General features: G+C 36.4%; 1 pseudogene; it reads right to left on the bottom strand.

The window, feature by feature from the left end:
* Nucleotides 1-235: 235 nt before the first annotated feature.
* Nucleotides 236-1,749, bottom strand: LOC116552136 (annotated as a pseudogene).
* Nucleotides 1,750-26,571: the final 24,822 nt, after the last annotated feature.

The following is a 26,571-nucleotide window of genomic DNA, read 5'->3' as shown; positions in this document are numbered from 1 at the left end:
AGGTACACAGCCAAACTATATAATTCCACCCCTGGCCACTCCCAAATCCCATGTCCTCACAGTTCACAATCATGCCTTTCCAAGAGTCCCCTAAGATCTTTGAGCTAGCTGAGATTTTATTTTGGACCAAAAAAAAAAAAAAAAAAAAAAAAAAAGCCAATTGCATTGTTTTGCACCTGGAGGCATGGGCAAGGGGGGTCCCCAGGCAGTAAACTCCCCGGGGGTGGGCTGAGGGCTAGGGCTGAACGTCGGGTCGGTCTCCCGTTCCATCGCGGGTCTCAATCTTCTTTACAACCACAGCCTTGGTGGAGCTGGTGCAGCTGAAGGTGGAGCCTGCAACAGGGCCAAAGCTAGAGCCCAGGCTGTAGCTGAGGCCGGGGCTTGTGAGGCCCCCACAGGCAGAGCTCAGACCACCTGCATAGCCACTGGTGGTCTTTGTGCGGATACTCATGTTCTGCATCCCAGACTCCAGCCGGCTCTCCTCGCCCTCCAGTAGCTTGCCGTAGGTGGCGATCTCGATGTCCAGGGTCAGTTTGACGTTCATCAGCTTCTGGTAGTCACGCAGCTGCCGTGCCATGTCCTGCTTGGCCTTCTGCAGGGCTTCCTCCAGCTGCTGCTGCTGCTTGGCACAGAGCATCCTTGAGTGCCTGCCCCCCTCCATGCTCAGCATCTAAAATGGCGGCCCCCAGGGAAGCCCTCTGGCCTTTGAGGCTCTCAATCTCAGCCTGGAGCCGGCTGATGTTCCGGTTCATCTCGGAGATCTGAGTCTTCCTATGCCGCAGGTCATCCCCGTGCCTCCCAGCCAGCTTCTGCAGCTCCTCATACTTGATCTGGTATAAACTCTCTGCCTCAGCCCGGTTGCGATTGGCGATCTCCTTGTACTGTGCCTTGACCTCAGCGATGATGCTGTCCATGTCCAGGGAGCGGCTGTTGTCCATGGACAGCACCACAGAGGTGTCGGAGATCTGGGACTGCAGCTCCCGGATCTCCTCTTCGTACAACTGCCTGAGGAAGTTGATCTCGTCAGTCAGTCCTTCCAGGTGAAACTCCAGCTCTACGTTGTTCATGTAAGCTTCATCCTCATCCTTCTTGATGAGGACAAATTCATTCTCCATCTCTGTACGCTTATTGATCTCTTTCTCATACTTGTTCTTGAAGTCATCCACCAGCCCCTGCATGTTGCCAAGCTCTGCTTCCAGCTTCAGCTTCTCCTGGCCCAGAGTATCCAGGTGCCACCTCAGGTTGTTGATGTAGCTCTCAAACATGTTGTCCATGTTGCTCCTAGCCATTTTCTGCTGCTGCAGGAGGCTCCACATGGTCTCCAGCATCTTGTTCTGCTGCTCCAGGAACCGCACCTTGTCGATGAAGGAAGCAAACTTGTTGAAGGTCTTGATCTGCTCCTTCTCCTGGGTATGCATGGCCTAGATGTTGGGGTCCACGTCCAGCTTAGTGGGGTTCAGCAGGCTCTGGTTGATGGTGACGGCGGTGATGCCTCCCATGCCTATGCCACTGACCCCAGCATAGCCTGCACCCAGGCCACCGTGGAAGCCAGTGCTGCTCACTGGGGAGAAGCTCGAGGAGCTCGAGGGGGCACTGGGCCCACTCGTGAAGGAGCGGCTGCTGAAGGACCCGGGACCAGAGGTGGACACCCTGTAGGACTTCTGTGTCACCCTGATGGACATGCTGGAGGCAGGAGTGGAGGCAGGTGGGCTGAACCAGGGAGAGATTCCAGAAGGAGCAGAGAAGTTGCTACTTCAAGTCCCCTAAGATCTTAACTCATTCCAGCATTAGCTCAAAATTCGAAGTCCGAAGTCTCATTTGAGACAAGGCAAGTCCCTTTCACCTATGAGCCCGTAAAATCAAAAGCAAGTTAGTTACTTCATAGATGCAATGGAGGTACAGGCTTTGGGTAAACACATGCATTTCAAATGGACCTAAATGAAGGGGCTCTAGGCTCCATGCAAGTCCAAAATCCAGTAGGGCAGTCAAATATTAAATCTCTAAAGCAATCTACTTTGACTACATATCTCACATCCAGATGATGCTGATGCAAGAGATAGGCTCTCACAGCCTTGGGAAGCTCTACTCCTCTGGTTTTGCAGGGCACAGCTCTGCCTCCTGGCTTCTTTTATGGACTGGCATTGAGTGTCTAAAGCTTTTCCAGGCGCATGGTGCAAGTTATTGGTTATCCACCATTCTGGGGTCTGGAGGATGGTGGCTCTCTTCTCACAGCCATACTAGGCAGTGCCCCAGTGGAGACTCTTTGTGGGGGCTCCAATCCCATGTTTTCCTTCTGAACTGCCCTAGCAGAGGTTCTCCATGAGGGCTCTGCCATGCATCAAACTTCTACCTGGACACACAGGCATTTATATACATCCTCTGAAATCTAGGCAGAGATTCCCAAACCTCAGTTCTTGACTTCTGTGTACCTGCAGGCCTAACACCACATGTATGCTGCCAGGGCTTGGGCTTGCACACTGTGAAGCCATGGCCTGAGCTGTACATTGGCCCCTTTTAGCCACAGCTGGAGCTGAAGCAGCTGGGTTGCAAAGCACCATGTCTGGAGGTTGCATAGAGCAGTGGGTCCCTGGACCTGACCTAGGAAACTATTTTTCCCTCCTACACTACCAGGCCTGTGATGGGAAGGGCTGCCATGAAAGTCCCTGAAATGTCCTGGAGACATTTCCACATTGCCTTGGTGATTAATATTTGGCTCTTTGTTATTTATGCAAATTTCTGCAGCAAGCCTGAACTTCTCAGAAAATGGGTTTTCTTCTCTCTTGCATCACCAGGTTGCAAATTTTCCAAACTTTTATGCTCTGCTTCCTCTTGAAAGCTTTGCCACTTAGAAACTTTTTCCTCCAGATACCCCAAATCGCCTCTTTCACGTTCAAAGTTCTACACATCTCTAGGGCAGTGGCAAAAAGCTGCCAGTCTCTTTGATAAAGCACAGCAAGCCAACTTTGCTCCAGTTTTCAACAAGTTCTTCATCTCCATCAGAAATCACTTCAGCCTGATCTTGTCCATATCAATATTAGCATTTTGGTCACAGCTATTCAACAAACCTCTAGGAGGTTCTAAACTTTTCCATATCTTCCTGTCTTCTGGGCCCTGCAAGTATCTAGGAAGTTCCAATTTTTCCTACATTATCGTGTCTTCTTCTGAGCTCTCCAAACTGTTTTAACCTCTGCCTGTTACCCAGTTCCAAAGTCGCTTCCACATTTTTGGGTATCCTTATAGTAGCACCCCACTCTACCAATACAAATTTACTGTATCAGCCCATTCTCAGGCTGCTATAAAGAACTGCCTGAGACTGGGTAGTTTAACAAAGGGAAGAGTTTTACCTGACTCACAGTTCTGCAGGACTAGGGAGGTCTCAGGAAACTTACAATCATGGTGAAAGGGGAAGAAAACATACCTTTCTTCACATGGTAGCAAGGAGAAGTAAGTGCCCAGCAAAGGAGGAAGCCTCTTATCAGATCTCATGAGAACTAACTCACTATCAGGAGTATAGGTTAGGGGAAACTGCCCCCATGATTCAATTTTCCCTACCTGGTCTCTCTTATGACATGTGAGAATTATGGGAACTACAATTCGAGATGAGATTGGGTGAGGACACAGCCAAATCACTGATACGGTTTGGCTGTTTTATATCCGTATGACACTTTATTAAATGGGTTAACTCATTGGTATCTTTCACATGTGATGAAAATAACTTCACTTTTGAAAAAGTAATGACAATAAGAATGATAATGCAAATAGTTTCCATCAAGTTCTGAAACAAAAAAACAAACTGAATCTCATGTAAGTAAAAACAATTGAAATTTGTATTAGAAAATATTTTCATTATATTATCCAACATTTAATATTAGCAAAAATGTCTGTTTCACATTGTATTAGTATTTAAATTTAATATATTAAAATTCAAATTTTAATATGTTTAACATTACCTGCACATTATTTTAAACTTATTTTGAATTTCTCATTTCAATAGCTATGATGAATAAATATCTACTAAATTTTACTTTATGTTTTTTAAGTTTATAAAAATGAAGCACTGTAAAAAATGAGGTCCATTAAAATATTTTCTTGTCATCCCAAAATATGAATTTAACTAAAATTCATGGTATTGCCTTTCCACAAATTTTCTTACTTTGTATCCTATTTTTCTGCCATTCATTCACTTTATTTCAGAAAAATTGAACTACTTTTTTCATAGGATGATCAAGAATCATGATGCCACAGAGTCTTTGTATCTCCTCAAAGACCTTTCTAGAACCATTTTCTACTGGAAATTTCATGGCTGTGTTCAAGGACTATACTCTTGGCAAGGCCTTCCTATATCACTCAGTGTAAAGCCACACTGTTCAAATTCCTAGTTCCTACCTGCTTATATCACTTCTTTTCTTTATAGAATAGTTATACATCTAGTTTATGATAAGTTTTCCATACATATGTTGTTTATTCTTTGTTTGCATAGATTGTAAAGTTTGGAAAAGTAGGCTTTCATCAATTTGGTCCCCTATGTATTCCCGGCATGTAGGACATTCAGATATTTTAATCAATAATATATTATGCTCACTCAAATGTTTTTACACAGAACAATTAAATTAACTTTAGAGTGACATTGTAATAGTCAACTATCTTTACAGAAGTTGTTAGGAGGGCATAAATTTTCTTTTATTTTTTTTAATTTTTAATTTTTGAAGCACAAATGAGGTATATATATTTATAAGTTACATAAGATATTTTCATAGGAACATGCATTATGTAATTATCACATCAGAGTAAATGGGGTATATATCACCTCAAGCATTTTATTATTGGTCCGAACAATACAATTACATTTATTTAGTTATTTTAAAATGTACAATTAAATTATTGTTGGCTATAGTCACCCTGTCATACTAGAAATATTAGGTCTTATCTATTCTTTCTAACAACTTTTTGTACCCATCCATAGTTTTCCCCCATGTCCCCAACAGCCCTCCCAGCCCCTAGTAAAACCATCTTTCTATTTCTAGCTTTATGAGTTCATTTATCTTAATTTTTAGCTCTCACAAATACATGAGGTATGTGAAGTTTGTATTTCTGTGCCTGGCTTATTTCACTTAAAATAATGACATGCAGTTCCATCCATGTTGTTGCAAATGGGAGGATCTCATTTTTTTTTTTTTTTTGACAGTTGAATCGTACTCTATTGTGTATATGTACCACATTTTTCTTATTCATCAGTGAATGAGGTAATTTACAAATCTTGGCTCTTGTGAATAGTGCTGCAATAAATAGTGCTGACATCTCTTCAGTATACTAATTTCCTTCTCCTGAGCATACAACTAGCAGTGAAATTGCTCCATCATATGGTAGCTCTAGATTTTTGTGGAACCTCCAAACTCTTTCCTACAGTAGTTGCACTTACTTGTATTCCTACCAACAATACACAAGGGTTCCCTTTTCTCCACATTTTCAACAGCATTGGCTACTGTCAACTTTTGAATAAAAGTCATTTTAACTGGGATGAAATTGTATCACATTGCAGTTTTGATATTCATTTCTCTAATGATCAATGATGTTGAGGTACTTTTCATGTTATCTGTTTTCATGTGTATGTCTTCTTTTGAGAAATGTCTATTCAGGTATTTTTTCCCATTTTTTAATTGGATTATTAGTTTTTATTTCTATAGAGTTATTTTGGCTCCTTATATATTCTGGCTATCAATCCCTTATTAGACGGGTAGTTTGCAACTACCCGTCTAATTGGTAGAAAATTGGTAGTTTTCTACCAATCTGAGGGCTGTGTCAATATTTTGTTGATTGTTTCCTTTGCTGTACAGAAACCTTTTAACTTGATGTAATCCATTTGTTTAGTTTTGCTTTGCTTGTCTGTTCTTGCGGGTTATTACTGAAGAAGACTTTGCCCACTTTAGTGTCCTGGAAAGTTTCCTCAATGTTTTGTTGTAATATTTTCACAGTTTGAAACCTTAAATTTAAGTCTTTAATCCAATTTATTAATTTTAATTTTTTTTTTGAAATGGAGTCTTGTTCTGTCACCCAGGCTGGAGCGCAATGGTGTGATCTCCACTCACCACAACCTCTGCCTCTTGGGTTCAAGAGATTCTCCTATCTCAGCCTCCAGAGTAGCTGGCATTATAGGCACACACCACCATGCCCAGCTAATTAAAAATTAGCCCAGCTAATTTTTTGTATTTTGAGTAGAGATGTGGTTTTACCATGTTGGCCAGTCTGGTCTCCAACTCCTGACCTTGTGATCTGTCGTAGTTGGCCTTCCAAAATGATGGGATTACAGGTGTGAGCCACCACACCTGACTCTCTTTAATCCAATTTAATTTGATTTTTGTATACGGCAAAAAATGTATATGGATTTTTTTTCCCAGCACTGTTTATTAAACAGACTGTTCTGTCTCTAATGTATGTTCTTGACACTTTTCTGAAAAATGAGTCCGCTGTAGATTTACGGATTCATCTCTAAGTTCTCCATTCTGTTCCACCGATCTGTGTATCTGTTTTTATGGCAGTGCCGTGACATTTTGTTTACTATAGCTCTGTAGTATAAAGTCAGGTAATGTGAGTTCTCCAGTTTTGTCCTTTTTATTAAGAATAGATTTGGCTATTCTGGGTCTTCTGTGGTTTCCTATAAATTCTAGATTTTTTTTTCTTTATATCTGTGAAGAATCTCATTGGCAATTTGATTGGGACTGCATTAAGTTTATAGATTGCTCTGGGTAGTACGGACATTTTAACTATATTGAGTCCTCCAATCCATGAACACAAACTCTCCATTTTTTTGTCTTCTTCAATTTGCATCAGTATTTTATAGTTTTCATTGTAGATACCTTTCATTTCTTTAGTTAAGTTTATTCTTAGGTATTTTATTTGTAGCTACTGTAAATGGTATTAATTTATTGATTCCTTTTTCAGATTGTTCACTGTTGACATATAGAAATGTTACTGATTTTTGTATGTTGATTTGGTATCCTGCAACTTTACTGAATTCATTCTTCAGTGCTAATAGATTTTTGATTGAATCTTTAGGTTTTTCCAAATATAAGATCATATTATCTGAAAAGAAGGATAATTTGACTTCTTCCTTCCCAACTCGAGTGTACTTTATTTCTTCCTCATGTCTGATTGCTCTAGCTAGCACTTCCCCAGTATTATGGTGAGTAATAATGTTGAAAATTGGCATCCTTGTCATGTTCCTGATCTTAGAAGAAAGGTTTTCAGTTTTTCCTAATTTAGCATGAAACTGGCCATATAGCACTGTCATATACGGCGTCTATTATGTTGACATGTGTTCCTTCCATACTGAGCATTTGTAGGGTATTTATCCAGAAGAAATGTTGAATTTTATCAAATGTTTTTTCAGCCTCAATTGCAATGTTCATAGAACTTACACTTTTTCATCATTCAGTATATAACTAGCTATGAGCCTGTCATATATGGCTTCTATTATGTTGACATATGTCCCTTCTACATCCAATTTTTTTAGGGTATTTATGCAGAAGAAATCTTGAATTTTGTGAAACGCTTTTTCAGCCTCAATTGTAATGATCATATTACTTTGTCCTTTATATTGCTGATATGATGTATTGCATTGATTGATTTGCTTATGTTGAATCATCCTTGCATCCCTGGGATAAATATCATTTGGTCATAATGAATGATCTTTTTAATGTATTACTGAATTTGATTTGCTAATATTTTGTTGAGAATTTTTGCATTAATATTTATCAGCCACATTGGCTCATAGTTTTCTCTTTCTGATGTGTCTATGTCTGGTTTTGGTATCAGGATATATACTGGCCTCATATAATGAGTTTGAAAGTATTTCCTCCTCCTCTACTTTTCAGAATAGCTGAAGTAGAATTGGTATTTATTCTTCTTTAAATGTTTGATAGATTTCAGTGATGAAATCATGGGATTCTCGACTGTTCTTTGCCAGGAGACTTTTTATTATAATGTCAATGTTGTTACCTATTTTTGGTCTGTTCAGCTTTTGGATTTCCTCATGGTTTAGTCTTGGTAGCCAGTATATGTCTAGGAATTTATTCATTTCTTTCATATTTTTGAGATGATTGGCAAATAATTGCTCATAGTAGCCACAAATGATCCTTTGAGTTTCTGTGTTTTTAGTCATAATGTCCTCTTTTTCATCTCTGATTTTATTTATTTGGGCTCTCAATCTCTCTCTCTCTTTCTTTACCTCTCTCTCTCTACCTCTCTCTCTCTTTTCAGTTAGTCTGGCTAAAGGTTTGCCAATTTTACTTACCTTTTCAAAAAACCAACTTTTGTTTCATTTATATTTGTATTGTTTTTGCCACTTAAAATTCATTTATTTATGTTCTAATCTTTGCTTTTTTTTATTCTGCTAAATTCAGGTTTGATTTGTTCTTGCTCTTGCTTTTCTAGTTCTCATGTGTTTATATAGTTTCAAAAATTCCTCTGGTTATTGATTTCTAATTTTATTCCATTGTGGTCAGAGAAGATGCATTATTTCAATTTTTGAATGTTTTAATACTTGTTTTAATACGTACTTAACATATAATCTTTCCTTGAAAATAATCTATATGCTAAGGAAAAGAATGTGTATCCATCCACCATTTGATGAAATGTTCTGTAAATATCTATTAGATTCATTTGGTCTGTGGTGCAGATTAAGTCTGATTTTATAGAGTATTAAATAGAGTATTCCTTTTCTGTCTGGAATATCTGTCCAATGCCGAAGGTGGGGTGTTGAAGTATCCAGCTATTACTGAATTGGGGTCTGTCTCTCTCTTTAGCTGTGATAAGGTTTGCTTTATATATCTGGGTATTCCACTGTTGGGTGCACATATATTTACAATTGTTATATCCTCTCTCTGCATTGACCCCCTTTATCATTATATAGTGACCTTCTTTGTCTTTTCTTATAGTTTTTGTCTTGAAATCTATTTTGTCTAAGAATAGCAGCTCCTGCTCTTTTTTGGTTTCCATTGGCATGGAATATTTTTTCTATCCCTTTATTTTCAGTCTATGTGTGTCTCTATAGGTGAAGTGTGTTTCTTGTAGACAACAGATCAATGGACCATGTTTATTTATTCATTCAGCCACTCTACACCTTTTGATTGACAAATTAGTCCACTTACATGCAATTTATTACTGATGAGTGAGGGCATACTCCTACCAAATTGTTATTTTGTTTTCTGAATGTTTTGTGGTCTTCTCTTTCTTATTTTCTTCTTCCTGTCTTTTAGTGAAGGTGATTTTCTCTGGTGGTATAATTTAATTTCTTACTTTTCAGTTTTTGTGTAATTGTTTCATGTTTTTTGATTTGCAGTTACGATGAGCTAACAAGTACTATCACATAACTCATTATCTTAATCTGGTAACAAATTAACACTGTCTACACATACAAACAAGCAAAAAGAAAAAAAAAACTCATAAAACCCTACTTTAAATTTGTCCCCTTGTGTTTTAATGCTTTGTTGTTTCTATGTATATCTTATTGTAATGTTTATGTCTGTAATAGCTGTTGTAGGTACTACTTTTGCTTGGATAAAGATAGTCTACACATCAACTTAAAGTGTTATAATATTCTGTGTTTTTCTGTATATTTACTATTATCAGTAAGTTTTGTACCTTCAGGTGAGTTCTTATTGCTCATTAATGTCCTTTTATTTATCATTGAGGTACTCCCATTATCATTTCTTGTAACAGGTCTGGAGATGATGAAATCCCTCATCTTTCATTTGTCTGGTAAAATATTTACTTCCCATTCATGTTTGAAAAAATGTTTTCACTGGTTACACTATTCTAGGGTAAAAGCATTTTTCTTTTCCATTAGTGCTTGAAATATTTCATGCCACTCTCTACTGACCTGTAAGCTTTTTACTGGAAAGTTTTCACCAGACATATTTGAGTTCCATTGTATGCTATTTATTTTTGCTCTTACTGCTTTCAGGATTCTTTCTATATCCATGACTTTTAGGAGATTGATTATTAAATACCTTGAGGTTGATTTCTGTGGGTTAATCTGCTTCATGTTGTATAACCTTCTCATACTTTGATATTGATGCCTTTCTCTAAGTTTGAGAAGTTCTCTGTTATTATTCCTTTGAATAAACTTTTTATCCTTATCTCTATCTTTACTTCTTTAAGGTCAATAATTCTTAGTTATGCTCTTTTGGGGCTATTTTCTAGACTCCATAGTCATGCTTTATTAATTTATATTCTTTTTTCCTTTGTGTCTTCTGATTGTACTTTCAGATAGTTTGTCTTCAAGCTCACTGATTACTTTTTCTGCTTGCACAATTCTGCTATGAAAAGAATAATGCATTTTTCAACCTGTCAATGGCATGTTTTAACTCCAGAATTTCTGCCTGATTTTTAAAAATTATTTCAATCTCCTTGTTAAATTTATCTGATAAGATTCTTAATTTCTTCTCTGTATTATCATGAATTTCTTTTAGTTTCCTTCCTTTCTCTCAAGCAAGTGGACTCAAGCAAGAGTCTCTCTCTTTCTCTCTCTCTGTGCCATCTGGAGCTGATAGTTGGGTGACACGAGCACCTTTGTGGCCACCACCACTGGGGCTTTACTGGGTTAGAACTGAAGCAAGCACAGCACTGAGTCTTGCCTAAGGCCTGCCGTAACTGGTACCTGGATACTACCTGTATTTGCTCAATGCCTTGTGCTTCTATAATCAGCAGGTGGTGAAGCCAGCTGTTTGTGCCTTCCCTTTCAGGGTGCTAAGATCCCTGAGACCCGAAGCAGGTCCAGATGTGATATCAGGGAGCCAGGAACTGGAGTCAAAAATCTTACAAGTCCTCCTGGTGTTCTATTGTATTGTAGTCAAGCTGTAACTCAAGCCATGAGATACAGTCCTTTTCATTCTTTTTTCCCTTTTTTACAGGCAGAGGAACTTCACCCTGTCACCACCATCATCACAGGCCCACAGAGAGCACTGTCAGGCTACTGCCAATGTTCCCTTAAGGCCAAGAACTCTTTAGTCAGCTTGTGGTGAATGCTGCCTGGCCTGGTACTCACCCTTCAGATCAGTGAGCTCCCCTCTGGCCCATGGTAGGTCCAGAAATGTCTTTCAATAGAAAAGGCATGGAATTGGGGATCCCAAGAGCCTGCTTAGTGCTCTACTCCACTGTGGCTGACCTGGTACCTGAAGCCAGCTGGTCTCAGAGACTCATCCAAGGCCCATAGTGTACTACCTTTATCACTGCTGCTTATTCAAGCCCCATAGGGACTTTAGTCAGCAGATTATGGATCCTGAGAGGTCATGGCTCTTCCCTAGAAGGCAGCATGTTCCTTTATGGTCAGACTGTGTCTAGAAATATTATCTAGGAGCTGGGACCCAGATAGGGGGCCTTGCTTTCTGACTGTTGCCCTATCCTGCTGTGGCTGAGCTGGTATTGATGATACAAGATAAAGTTAAGAGAAGGTACATTGTAATTATCCATTTACATGTAATTTAATTTCATTTCTTGTTCAGTTAAAGGAAGACCACATAGCTAAATAAACATATGAATGTTTAAGTAATCCCGTAAGTACTTGAGAAATAATTAGAAAGTTTTCTAATGTCAAATGAAATATTGTTATATATTGATTACACTATGTTAGAATTCAGAGCTAGTAGTAATTATGAATTTCCAAACCCCCATGTTTAACTTTTTAAAATTGCCATTATAACATTTAAATTTTTTTAAAATATATAACAACATTTGAATTTTTATTCTTTCTAGCAACTCTTAATTATTAAAGGGAGGGAGACTCATATAAATGTTTATGGAAACAATAAAACTTAGTAAATATCTGAGCAAAAGGATCCAAACAAATAAATTACAGTGGTAAAATCTGCTCTTCCTTGCAGACTGATGTGTGAACAGAATCAAGACACACACACACACACACACACACACACACACACACACACACAAAATCCTTCCTCTCCTCAAAGGGACAGAGTTGACAAATGAAAGATTCTCCTTGCATGACCTTAAAATAATCTAATATTTCTCCATTATTACACAAAGGAATTACTGCAGTTTTATTTCTGATCTCAAGTGAATAAAGGTTCACCTTTTGATGGTTGCCATTTTATGCTTTTTGTACGTAATAACTGCCGTGACATTTATGGTGCTCCAATGTGTCTTTCTTAATGTGAAGGAATCATCTGTGCATTAATGAACTGGCTTGATGTATCAGCCAAACCTTTCAGAGAAGCAATTAAATCTCTGTAAGAACTTGTGTGAATGGCATGATTTATTGTAATCTAAGGAGAAGAAGTATAAACAAAAAGTAATTAATTTTTAAGGTGGCAATCAAGTAGTGCGACATAAGAACTACATCTATTGAACTCCATCTACATAGAGCATAATAACTACATGCTATTTTTTAAATGTCTCATCAAATTTCAAATAGTACTTTTGGGAAAATGTTTAACTTTATTACTGTTCCAAAAATTTTAAATTAAAACTATGGGGTATCATTCTCATCTATCAAACTAGAAAACTTAAATTAGACACAGAAGGAACATGAATATTCAAGGTTAGGAAAGGAATGTTGAAATGAATAGTACTTAACATTGTTAATGGCAGGATAAGCAGCAATCATGCTTTTTATTTTTTTGATAATTTTTAAATACGTATTAGAAGCCTAAAAATGTCATATACCACAATTTATAAACTACCCTTAGTAAATTGTCATAAATATAGAACTAATATCTGAGGATCATTATGGCATTCAATAATTTTTTTACATCTACCATCAAAGCAAATACCCACAATATCCAAGAATAAAGAAAGAGTAAATTTGACTATGTTAATGCACCAGAGAAATTGTATTCAGCACTTAAGGTGATACTTAATTACACCAAATGCGTTTTTCATGTAGCACACATTGAGTCCATTTGTGATAAGTACTATCCTAATCAATTTACATTTAGTTCTTATAAGGCTTATTTCTTGTGATATCTAATATTTTTCTCAATTTAATGACAAAGATCATTTTAGTTAAAGTAACTTGGTTAGGGTCACACTGCTCATGTGTAATGAAGCAAAGACCAGAAATATATCTAATGAGAAAAATCTATGCTCTTAACCCTTGAAGCATACTGACTATTCAGTGATGTTTTAATTTTATTGAGCCAAAATTACTCAAACACACTCTCTGTGTATAGATTAAATATTTAAAATGGATTGTTACAAACTAATAACCTCTCTCTCTCTATCTCTCTCTCACCCCTCCATCTCTCTCTCTGCCCCACCCTCTCTGTCTCTCGCCACCCCCTTTTGCTTTTGTTCCTTATTGTTGCTTGATATATTAAGTATATATCCCTAATATACAAGTATGGTGGACTAGGATGAGTTGTTATTTGCACAAATTATTTTTCTTCAAGGGTCACAACAGACTTTTGTTTTTCTCAGTCTGCCTGCTTGCTTCAATAATCTATATTATACTGAGTTCAAAAGTGTGGAGGTTTCTTCATCAAAAATTTGCATCTTTATGTGGTTGTCTCCATGTATTGCAGACCTATTTGACATTCCACACTTTGGGGGGAGTCTGGAACATAGGGTATCTCTGAATGGGACCTGAGAGAAGTAATAATGCAAGTCAGTAACAACACATGATCGAATTAACATATAAGCAGAGAAATGCTATTAACCAGAATATATTGTTTTTTATATTATAAATACAGGACATGTTCTTATATAAATTCAGAAGTGTTTTTAAGGTCCATTCTCTTCTCTTTTCCTTATAGCATCTTTTATTTGATCTTCGTAGGTCACTCTAAGTGCTAGCCTCTTAGGAATACCTTGCTTGATTCCATAGACATGGCATTTTTGTTGCTCATCTTGTACTCTCTGTTGTGACAGTTAATATAGTTGGAATTGATGTTTTTTAATAAGTGTTTGTATAGTGTTTCTGTTCTCAATTAGACTGTGAATGCCATGAGGACAGAACAGAAAAGTTGGTTGTCATCATCTGTTCAGTATCATAAGAACATCATTAAATGAATAAGTGAGTGTCTTTCATGATTTTTTTTTCCTTTGAGATGGAGTCTTACTCTGTCACCCAGACTGGCATGCAGTGATGCAATTTCAGCTCACTTCAACCTCCACCTCCCGAGTTCAAGTGATTCTCTTGCCTCAGTCTCTCAAGTAGCTGGTACTACAGGTATGCACCATCATTCCTGGTTAATATTTGTATTTTTAGTAGAGATGGGGTTTGGACATGTTGGTCTGGCTTGTCTCAAACTCCTGACCTCAAGTGATCCACCTGCCTTGGCCTCCCAAAGTTCTGGGATTACAGGCATGAGCCACAATGCCTGGCCCTTGTGCATGTTAATAAAAATTGATAAATTAATTTTTTTCTGATTAAGGAATCAGACACACACACACACGTATATATATATGTACGGTTACATATATGTATTGTATATATCATCATAAATTGTATGTATCATATACAATACATATTACATGCATCAGAAATCTGTGGAGATTATATAATGTGCCTATGGAATTGCACTGATTTTAGGAATTCTAACTAAAAGGATGTTTGGAAGTGGGTTGTATGGGATTTTGAGCTGGTCCTGTAAGAGGTAGAAGAGGATATATTTTCAGGATAATTTGTCTATGGCCCACTATTCTCCATAAAGCATACAACTTTGACTTTGTTATCTACTCTAAAATTTTGTTGCATCTTTTTAACCATTTCAAGGTGAACATACTGTGGACTAAAGGTATGAATACTTAAATCTAAATATATAAAATGTAGGAAAGGAGCTTCAAGATGGTTGATTAGATACATCTGGTACTTGCCTCTTCCACAAAGAGAACCAAAATAGTGAGTAGATAACAACACACTTAAAATAGATCATCTAAGAGAGGACACTGGAATTCAACAAAGAAGTGACAGGGAACACCTAAATCAAGGAAAGATAGGAAAGCAAAGCAGATGCCTGGCTAGGATTTGTTGGGAGCTTGGAGAGACTCCAAGTGGTGAAAAAGGAGATTCTCAGTGGTCTATATTTCACCACGCTATCACATCCATGGGCGATCCCTTTGAACCAACTGGGCCCTGAAATCAACATGGGGAGCTTCCTGGAGAAAATGCAACAAGATTGTTGCAGAGAGGGGGCTGACAAGGTGTCCCACAAAATCTCAAGTCCTAAGCAGCTGCCACTTTAAGGATCAAAGCTCAAGTGAAGTGTACCCCCCAGATGACTGCCTACAGTTGCTCCCATTGAAATCAGCTCTGCCTTCCCCAACAGAAGGGCTGCAGTGCATAACTGCTACCTCCACCAAGCATTCTGCTAGTAGCCTCAAGACTGCCCTGCACCTGCCTAACACAGAAAGTGCCTGTATGCACTATCAGGGGACCTGAGGAAGGTCTTCTTGGTCCAGTTTCACTCCCCCTGGTATCTGAGAACACTGTCCAGGGCCTGGGTTGTCCCACTATAGCTACTGTTATCACCCACGGCACATCTGCTACCTACAGACATGAGAACCTTCCTACCTGTCCAGCCCACTGCTGCCATTGCCTGCATCTGACAAAGCTGCTGGGAGATTCAAGAATTGGCCTGCCTGCACCTGTTAACACCAGTTTCAGTGTACACCACCCTGGGACCCAAAAATGGGTATACTTGGTCGATCACTGCCACCAAAGGGGCTTGATGACTGGCCCAATTGATATCCCTGTCACCACAGCTTCCACTAGCATCTTCATTCTAAGCCTCTGAGGAAGTCAGTCACCACTGATCCTGTTAACGCCAAAAAAAAAAAAAAAAAAAAAATCAAATGGAAGACATGCTATTGTATGCAATCACAATCAAAGCCAACAGGTATTACATCCAGACACAGGAAGCCCAGAAATTCTGAAATAGACACAATTCATAAAGGTCTTTTCTACAGCACATTATAATCAATATGGCAAAGTTCAAACACAAAGAGAGAAGTCTAAAGAAAGTATGAGAAAAGCATCTAGTCATTTGTAAACAAACCCGAATCAAACCAGCAGCAGTTTTCTCAGTAGAAATCTCACAGATAAGGAAAGAATTAGATAATATGGTCAAAGTGCTGAAATTTTAAAAAAAAGCTTCCAGCCAAGGATACAAAGTTATCATTCATAGATGAAGGATAAATACATTCTTTCTCAAATAAACAAAAGCTGAGGGAATTTATCACCACCAGATCAGCACTTCGATAAATGCTGAATGATATTTACCATCAATATGGATAGGTCATGTGCATTTCTAGATACACATGACCTATCCATATTGAATAAAAAAAAATAGAAAACCTGAACAGACCAATAATTAAAATATCTTACAAGGGAATAGTAACCAAAATGACATGGTTTTTGTATAAGAAACAGATACATAAACAGTAATAAAAAGACTTAGGACAAGATAGTATTATTGCTGAATTTTATTGAGCTTTCAAGGAAAAACTAACACCAATTCTTATCCAACTATTTCAAAAAATTAAAGAGTATTCCATGATGTATATGTGCCACATTTTCTTTATCCATTCTATCATTGATGGGCATTTGGGTTGGTTCTAAGTATTTGCTATTGTAAATAGTGCTGCAATAAACATACATGTGCATGTGTCTTTATAGTAGAATCATTTATAATTTTGGGGGTATATATCCAATAATGCATTTTCTGGGTCAGATTGTACCCTGTCCTTTGCAGGGACATAGATGAAGCTGGAAGCCATATTTCTCAATAAACTAACATAGGAACAGAAAATTGAATGCCACATGTTCTTACTCATGAGTGAGAGTTGAACAATGAGAACACATGGACACAGGGAGGGCCACAACATACACCAAGGCCTGTTGGGGGATGAAGGAAAAATGGAGGAAGAGCATTAGGACAAATATCTAATGCATGCAGGGCTTAAAACCTAGATGATGGGTTGACAGGTGCAGCAAACCAACATGGCACATGTATACCTATCTAACAAACCTGCACATTCAGTACTCGTATCCTAGAACTTAAAACAAATGAAAGAGGAAGGAATTCTACTCAACTAATTCTATGAGGCCAGCATTATCGTAATACCAAAACCTGACAAGGATGCAGCACACAAAGAAAAGTACAGACACATATTCCTGATGAACGTAGACAAAAATCCTCAATAAAATACTGGCAGACTGAATCCAACAGAACATTAAAAAGATAATACATCATGATCAAGTAGAATTTTTCTCAGGGATGCAAGGATGGTTCAACATATGCAAATCAATAAGCATGACATCAACAGAATGAAAGAAAAAAAAAATATATGATCATCTAAAAATACCCAGAAAAAGCATAAACGTTAACATCACTTTATTATAAAAACTCTTGAAAATTGCACATAGAAGGAACATATCTCAAAGTAATAACAGTTATATATGAGAAACCCATTGCTAACATCATGCTGAATGGGGAAAAGCTGAAACAAGACCTACCTCTGATAGCTGTAACAAGACCAAGTATTCCCACTTTCGCCACTCCTATTCAAAACAGGACTGGAAGTTTTAGTCAGAGGAATCAGTCAAGGAAGAGGAATAAAAGGAATCAAATTGGAAAATAGAGATTAAAAAGGTCCGTCATTACAGATGATATAATAGTGTATTCAGAAAAACCTAGAGAATCTACCAAAAAAAAAACTCACTTAGATCTGATAAATAAATTCAGTAATTTTGGGAAATAAAATCAGAATACAAAAATCTAGAGCATTTCTATATAACAAAAACCTAAACAGCTGACAAAAAAATCTAGACGTCAATTTAATTTATAATATCTACAAAAATACTTAGAAAGAAATTTAACCAAGGAGGTAGAAGACCTTGAATATGGATATGGTTTGGCTTTGTGGCCTCACACAAATCTCATCTCAAATTGCAATTCCCAGGGGAGGGACCTGGTAAAAGTTGATTAAATTATGCCAGCAGTTTCCCCCATGCTGTTTTCCTGATACAGTTCTCACAAGATCTGGTTGTTTGATGAGTGTGTGGCTCTTCTCACTTTTCTCTCCTGCCACCTTGTAAAGCATGCCTTCCTCTTTGTCTTCTGCCATGATTGTAAGGTTTTTGAGACCTCCCTAGCTATCTGGAACTGTGAGTCAATTAAACCTCTTGTCTTTATAAAGAAGTTAGCCAGTTTCAGTTATTTCTTTATAGCCATGTGAAAACAGACTAATACAAGCTCTATAAGGAAAACTACAAAAAGTGGTAAAACTTTTTTTTAGTCACAAAAGTGATAAAACTACAAGTTCTATAAGGAAAACTACAAAACTACAAAACAGTGATAAAATAAATTGAAGAGGACACCAAAAAATTGGAAAACATTCCGTAGTCATTGGTTGGAAGAATTAATATTGTTAAAATGACCATAGAGTCCAAAGCAATCTGCATATTCAATATAATCCCTATCCAAATACCAAAATCATTTTTCACAGAAATAGAAGAAAACTCTAAAATCAGTATTGACCAAAACCAAGGCTGAATAACCAAACAATCTTAATCATAAAAACAAAATGAAATAAAACAAAGCTGGAGGCATCACACTGACAGACTTTAAAATAGATTATAAGGCAATAGTATTCAAAATGGCATGGTTTTTGTATAAGAAACAGATACATAGATCAATGCAGCAGAAAAGAGAACTAAGAAATATATTCATGTACTTATAGCCAACTGAGTTAAACATATACTGCCAAGAACATATACTGAGGAAATGGCACTCTGTCAGGGAAATACGTGGAAGAATGACACTGGACCCCTATCTTTCAAGATGGATTAAATATTTAAGCATAATACTAGAAACTAAAAAAACTACTAAAAGAAAATATGAGAAAAATACTTCAGGACTGGTCTAAATAGAGGTTTATGGCTAAGACCTCAAAAGCACAGGCAATGAAAACAGTAATAGACAAATAGGACTGACTATATCAAACTAAAAACTTCTGCACAGCAAAGGAAACAATCAGTAGAATAAAGAGACAACTAATTGAATGGGAGAAAATACCTAGCAAGGTAAAACAGTAAAACAAATGTAATGTCAAAACACAAGCAACTAACGCAAATATCAAAAAACCTCTAAAAATCTTCCCATGCATACATATATAATATGTCTGAATATCTATAAATGGATGTATAGATATATAGATTAATACATTTGTAAGGAATACAGAGTTCAACAATTCCATCAATACTACTGTATTTAAATATCAAATTTAAAATTACACAATGTTAAGAGTAAATCTGAATTTTAGACATATATTTACATAACACAGCCCTAAAATTATTTATATGTTAAATTATAATAAAAAATTACTATATAGTCAAAGGTAGTATGGTTGGAAGCTGACTTTTTAACAAACATCTGTAATTTTGGTATGCATAATTCTTGGACTGTTCATTGGCAAAGGGTTCTAATATGTGTGTACCCCAACAAAAAGCCAAGAACTTTTGTTAACATCCTCATGAAATAACCCTATACCCCAAATCAATAATGTATTGTAATTAGACATTTCCACTACTTTGGGTTTACATCAGACAAAATCTTTGCAGAATTTTGTACAACATAAACATACATTACTCACATAAAATTAAAAATGAAATGAATAGCAAAATAAACTTTTACACTTACTGAAAACAATTCTCTAAGAAATTTAGTTTAACCAAATAAGCTCAATTAACATGTAATTGCAAATAAACCACACCTACCATTTTAAGTGGATTTGCTAAGACTTCTTCCTTATAAATATGTATAAAAATAACAAAAATATATATAATATTGACTTTTCTACTATAAAATATGATAATTTTGCCAGGCGCGGTTGCTCAAACCTGTAATCCCAGCACTTTGGAAGGCCTAGGCGGGTGGATCACGAGGTCAAGACATCGAGACCATTCTGGCCAACATGGTGAAAACCCATCTCTACTAAAAATACAAAACATTAGCTGGGCATGGTGGTGCGTGCCTGCAATCTCAGCGACTCAGGAGGCTGAGGCAGGAGAATTGCCTGAACCCAGGAGGCGGAGGCTGCAGTGAGCCGAGATGGTGCCATTACACTCCAGCCTGGATAACAAGAGTGAAACTCCGTCTCTTAAAAAAAAAAAAAAAAAAAAAAAAAGACTTTTTCATAGCTTGACAGTATTTTCCTCTAAATTATGTTACTAAATATACCTGGTATAAACCATATGTATAGTTTTTTTTTTCCCTTATGTACGGTTTTCTTAAACCATATGTATAGTTTTGTAATAAGTGCTTAATTTCTTCAATTAACAATTGTTAGATTTATCTAGGATATATGCATTATTGTAAGTAAAAGAATTTAATCACTACTTTTAGGGTTTATTTGGTTGATATTTACTATTTTTATTATTATTTTGAGATGGAGTCTTGCTCTGTCACCCAGCTGGAGTGCAGCGGCATGATCTTTGCTCAATGCAACCTCCACTTCCTGGGTTCAAGTGATTCTCCTGCCTCAGCCTCCTGAGTAGCTGGGACTACAGGCATGCTGCAACACACCTGGCTACTTTTTGTATTTTTAGTAGAGGCGGGGTTTCATCTTGCTGGCCAGGCTGATCTGGAACTCCTGATCTCATGTGGTCTCTTACCTTGGCTTCCCACAATGCTCAGATTACAGACGAGCCATGGTACCCAGCTAGTTGATGTTTTTTAAATATCCTAAATATATCACCTTTCAAATCACATAAGTTTTTCTGATTTTTTTTCTAGTTTTTATTAAAATATATAATTGTGTCTTTTTTGTCAACATGTTTACATATTGCTTTGATTCATTTACTGTTTGTAGTCATAAATACTTATACTATAAATTAACAATATTTTGCTTTCTGTCATAAATGACTTCCTGGAATTAAAGAAATTTCACACTAACCAATTAGAGGGACTCGAAGTTTTAGAAATGTATTGCTATTTGGTTTAAAGTAGTTCTATAATTTGTCAAAGGTTTTCCTTGACCATACGATGTCTCCTTCTGTTGTTTGTTGTATATTCTATTCTTTTTGTGACCGTGAGAGAAAAAAAATCAACAGGTTCTCTTGAAATAAGATTCAAATCTATAAGTTTAATTTCTATGCAATGATTGAGACAATTTTTAGGGCAGTCAACAAAACATATCATAGAAAGTGATGTTGAAAATGAAAGAAGTATTTTATTTATACATCATGTGTTTTCTAATGAAATTTATTAAGGAGCACAGTTTTGCCATAGATACTAATAGACAAACAAAGTTACATAACCATGCTTCATAAAATTACAAAGTATCTCAAAGCACATTTGATTTTTGAAATGATTAAAATAATTTTTACATTCCTCAAAGTGACTGATAAAATGTGCTTAATTTATATATATGTAAACATACTTTATCACATTATTTGTCTATATATTTTTCATCATCATACATTCTCAAAACACGTTAGTTCTATAAATAATTAGAAGATAAAATACGTTATTTACCCATCCCAAAGGAAGAAAATAGTACTATAGTGCAAATCACCTGGTATATTATTTTATTCATTTCAATGTGCTAAATGCAGACACCAGAAGAAAATGTCTAGCCTCATCCTTAGCATTCAATTACTTTGACATTAGTTTTATGTGTTTCTTCATTTCATAAATAAAAAGCCATCAAACTTCTATACTTATCTCACTGTCACACCCTTATCCCATATTTTCAGAAACCTAGGTAATTGCTGAAAATATTCATTGGAAGTATTTTGCTTTGCTAAGCTAAATTTTGTTCTTAAATTGAGCATTAGGTTTGTAATCAAAAAGATTTATGATCTATGTGTTAGATCATTGTATCAAGTCACTTTCTTTACATCCATCGTTACCTAGCAAAAAAGAGCAATATAGCATGCTAACTTTCCCCAAGATTATCGAAAATAGAATAGTGTAAAAAGTGAAAGTAAATGAAGTGAACATACTTGCATTTAGCTTTAATAAGTTTCAGTGTTTAGTTCTGACCATAGCTCAACTCCTAACATTCTAGAAAGAGAGACTAAGGAATGGTGGCCATAGCCTTTGTAATACAAATTATATTATCAAACACCACAGGAAAGTCAATTTCTACCTGTTTCAATTTCTGAATCTTATTAGGAGCTACCATTGATTAACATACGCATTTTATATATTTATTTATTTATTTTATTGATAGATATTTTAAATACTTCTGGGGTACGAGTGATATTTTATTACATGCATAGAATGGAATGTGCAATGATCAACTCAGGTTATTTGAGGTATTCAGCACCTTGATTATTTATTTCTATGTCCTCTCTTCCAGCTACTTTGAACTATATAATACATTGCTATAAACTATAGTCACCTTATTCTGCTGTCAAACATTAACATTTATATTTTCTGATTGTAGGTTTGTAGCCTCTAACAAATCTCTCTTTATTCCCCTTCTTCTGTACTTACACCAGTCTCAGCCTCTGATATCGGTCATTCTACTCCCTACCTCCAGGAAGGAAAACGTTTTTAATTTCCACATACAAGTGAGAACATGCAAAATGTGTCTTTCTGAGTCTTGTTTATTTTACTTCACATAATGACCTCTAGTTCTATCTTCTTTGCTGCAAATGGCATGATTTCAATCTTTATATGGCCAAGTGGTATTCCATTCTGCAAATACACCACATTTTCCATATCTGTTTGTCTGTTTATAGGCACTTAGGTTGATTTCATCTTTGCTGTTGTGAATAATGCTGAAATAAACACATGAGTGCAAGTATTCCCTTGATACACTGATTTATTTCCCTATGGATAAATACCCAGCAGCAGGATTGATGGATCGTATGGTAGTTATATTTTTAGTTTTTTGGGGAATCTGCATATTGTTTTCCATAGTGGCTGTACTAATTTGCATTCTCACCAATAGTGCATAAGAATATCCTCTTCTCTAAACCCTTGGAGCATCTGTAATTTTTTATCTTTTTGATAATAACCATTCTAACTGGGTAAAATGATGTCTCCTTGAGTTTTGATTTTCATTTCCCTGACTAGGGATGATGAACATTTTTTCACATATCTCTTTGTCACTTGTATGTCTTCTTTTGAGAAATGTTTATCCAGGTGTTTTGGCCACTTTTTCATGATATTATTTGCTTTTTCAATGTTGAGTTGTCGGAGTTTCTTGTACAGTCTGGATATTAGCCCCTTGTTGGATGAATTATTTTTTGCTATTTTACCTTGCTAGGTGTGTTTTTATATATCAAACATCTTTATTCATTCTAAATGATACAGATTCCTTGGCTTACTACATTAGCACATCTGGATCTGAGGCATGCAATCTGTCTTTACAAAATATAACAAGGAATTCTTGTGCACAGTACCATTTAAAACCTTTGGAACAGACCACAGAATCACACCAGAAGGATTGTGGTAAGCTTGTTAACTGAGTTTGAAATAGTTGTGCAGGTAGTTGCTTCCAATTTCTTTCCACACTCCTTGAGTTAATCTTATTTACAGAATATGATGAGACAAATTTTGTCCTAAACCTAATAGACTTGGCTTTCTAGATTAATGTTATATAATATATTTAGGATGAAATAGGCCTTATCCTGATTCTCTTAGTAATATGTCTCCTCTCCATGAATGTAAGTATTATATTTTTAAATATTTATTATTTTCTATAAGCACATATACTGTTATAATGTTCAGCTATTAAATGTTTTAATTATGTATATTTTATAGTCATGATTGTATATCATTTATTTTTCTAGCTGTCGGAGATGAGACTATAGACTTAAGGATGTCCTAACCATGCTTCTTTTAGTATATCTTATTGAAAATGTAGGCCAGTGTGGTAGCTCATGCCTGTAATCCCAGCACTTTGGGAGGCCAAGGTGGGCAGATCATGAGGTCAAGAGATCGAGACCATCCTGGCCAACATGGTGAAACCCCATCTCTACCAAAAATACAAAAATTAGCTGGGCATGGTGGTGCGCGCCTGTAGTCCCAGCTACTCAGGTGGCTGAGGCAGGAGAATTGCTTGAACCTGGGAGGCGGAGGTTGCAGTGAGCTGAGATCTCACCACTGCACTCCAGCCTGACACCTGGCAACAAAACATGGCTCTGTCTCAAAAAAAAAAAAAAAAAAAGAAAGAAAGGAAATGTAGTGAAATGTCCTAATTCTTAAGAGAGGATTTCTTTCTACTAGCTGTCGTGGCCCCTTGAAAATATAGGCATAATTTCATATCTTAGATATCCTTTGTGCATGGTTTGACATGGACCGCATAAAATAATTAAATGAATAAAAATGTAGGTAACATATGAGCTTATAATAAGGTTGCCAAGACATAAAAACAAAAATTTAAATAGTGAAAGTGGATACCTTGGAATACATCAATTTAATACTGATGTAATTATACCTTCCCATTTGCCCTTCATTCTTCGAATCACTTATAAACCCCCCAGATAACATGAATCTATGAATCTACATGGGACAGATGTAATTTAGATAGATCTAGTAATCAAGGCAGATTCTATAACATGGCTACCTTAGAAAATTTTTGGAATGGTAGTTCTGTATGGACACTGGAGAACACAATTTTCCCAGCTTTTCAACAAATGCCCAACAGGTACAATCTTTCAGTAGTACAGGTTACTTTCTGTCTGGGCCTTGGAATTTTTACCACACAGTTACAGGATGATTTATTGCTGGATTAATCTTAATGGTATTCTGTGATCCCTAGCAATTTGTTTGCCTACAGTCATGGTCCCTTCTGCATACATTAGCCTAACATACTATATAAAGCAAGCCTTCTCACCGATACGTTATCTTCTCTTTCATAAAGAATACTTCTAAATATTGTTTAAATGTATAGAGTTACCTCTTTATATATTACATTGTAAAATTTCCTCATTGAAGACCCATTGGGTCACAGGATTTAGGCAACACAATCTATTATTGAACATGTTTTAATATTCTATATCAATGAATTAATCAATCTATGTCTATTCAGCATTACAGATATATGTGGATGGATAATATTTTGAAATAGTATGGGTATGTGTTTATGAGTGTGTCTTTGCTTTTTTCTTCCGTTGGAAAAGATAGCTTTGTATTTAATTTCTCATTGTCAGTACATAAAGCATCAAAAAAAGAGACATGGTCAATAACACCTTCAGGCTATTAATTTCCAAACATTCAAGCTTTAAGAAAACTTAGGGAAAAGAGTGCTCTTGAGTAAAGGTGGTAGTATTTTTAAAAAAGATGAAAAGTCCCTCTTAAGACTAATAAAATAATCCTTAAGCTGTATTAAAAGGGAAATATTACAGGTACCCAGTGAGTCTATCTAGTGTCAAGCGTCCTAGTAATGTCACTGAGGCCCAGCAGAGTTCTAGAGAATACTAGCTATGTGATGCATTGAGGCAGATACATGGCCATACACGTTTTCAGCAATATTTAGTGAGTATATTTATATATCAGGTACTGTTTTAGACACTGGTACTAGAGCAGTGAAAGGAAATGACCTACATCCCTCTCCTTATGGATCTTTCATTCCAATTATAGAGGGTAGTGTGGAGAAACAAATGAAGAGACTGTCAAGTTGTAACAAGGACTATGGGAAATGATTTAACTCACACACAAAAAAAGGAGACAGAGAGGATAGAGAGGGTATCAGGAAGGTGCCAAGGATGACTTTTTTTTTTTTTTTTTTTTCCCGGGTTATATGGGTAGGACTCAATGAGAAGATGATTTTTGAGCAAATTTTAGAAGGAGAAAAAACAGCCAAGTATATTTCTAAGAGCAGCTGTCCAAGTAAAAGTATAGTTTAGATCAGCAATTCTTATCTCTGTATGTTAGTAACAAAAACTCACCAGACAATTCAATAGTCTATTTAGGATTGTGAAAAAATTGGCCTAGATTATAGTGATATGGAGAAAGGTCACAGGCACATTCACCTGGTTATTGACATTGAAGGAAGGAGGACTCAACTTTCTAGCCTTTTCCAAACAAATTGATGTGCTTAGGTGATCCACTCCAAAGTTTAGGTCTCTGAAACTAGGTGGGGAGGTGGATAGGCCAGTGGAATCACTTCTCAGTACTTAGCAAAAGTAGACCCTCATGAGGCAGCTTTAAGTCAAGACTGTTGCTTTCAGTGATATAAAAACATTTTTTAGGGTTAGAGGTTAGAAGAAAAATATAGAAAGAGCATATTTCAAAAAGATACAAAGAACGCTGTACCAGGTTATTTGTAATAGAATCCTCAGAACTTTGACAAATGCTCAGACCTAAAACACAACAAAGCAAAACAAAAGCTGTTTAGACTGGTAGCCAGTGTGTCTCTGTTTAGACTGGTGGCCAGTGTGTCTCTGAGAAACTGAAGAAGACTTTCTTTTTTCATGATGTCTTGCAGTCAGTAATCATGATCTTAATTGTTCTTACAGAAAAGCTGCACAAGTATATTAAGAGAATACTAGTAAGCATGAAACTATGACCTTAGTCATTGTAAAATAATCAAATAACAATAGTACTAAAGAGATTGATACTTTGTGGGCAGTCCAAAAAACCAGACTTATCCACA

This window comes from Sapajus apella, unplaced genomic scaffold, assembly GCF_009761245.1.
Source record: "Sapajus apella isolate SASKATOON/1434 unplaced genomic scaffold, GSC_monkey_1.0 scaffold11, whole genome shotgun sequence".
Lineage (NCBI taxonomy): Eukaryota > Metazoa > Chordata > Mammalia > Primates > Cebidae > Sapajus > Sapajus apella.
Note: the sequence above shows the minus strand (reverse complement) of the source record. Positions and strands in the feature narration are given on the sequence as shown.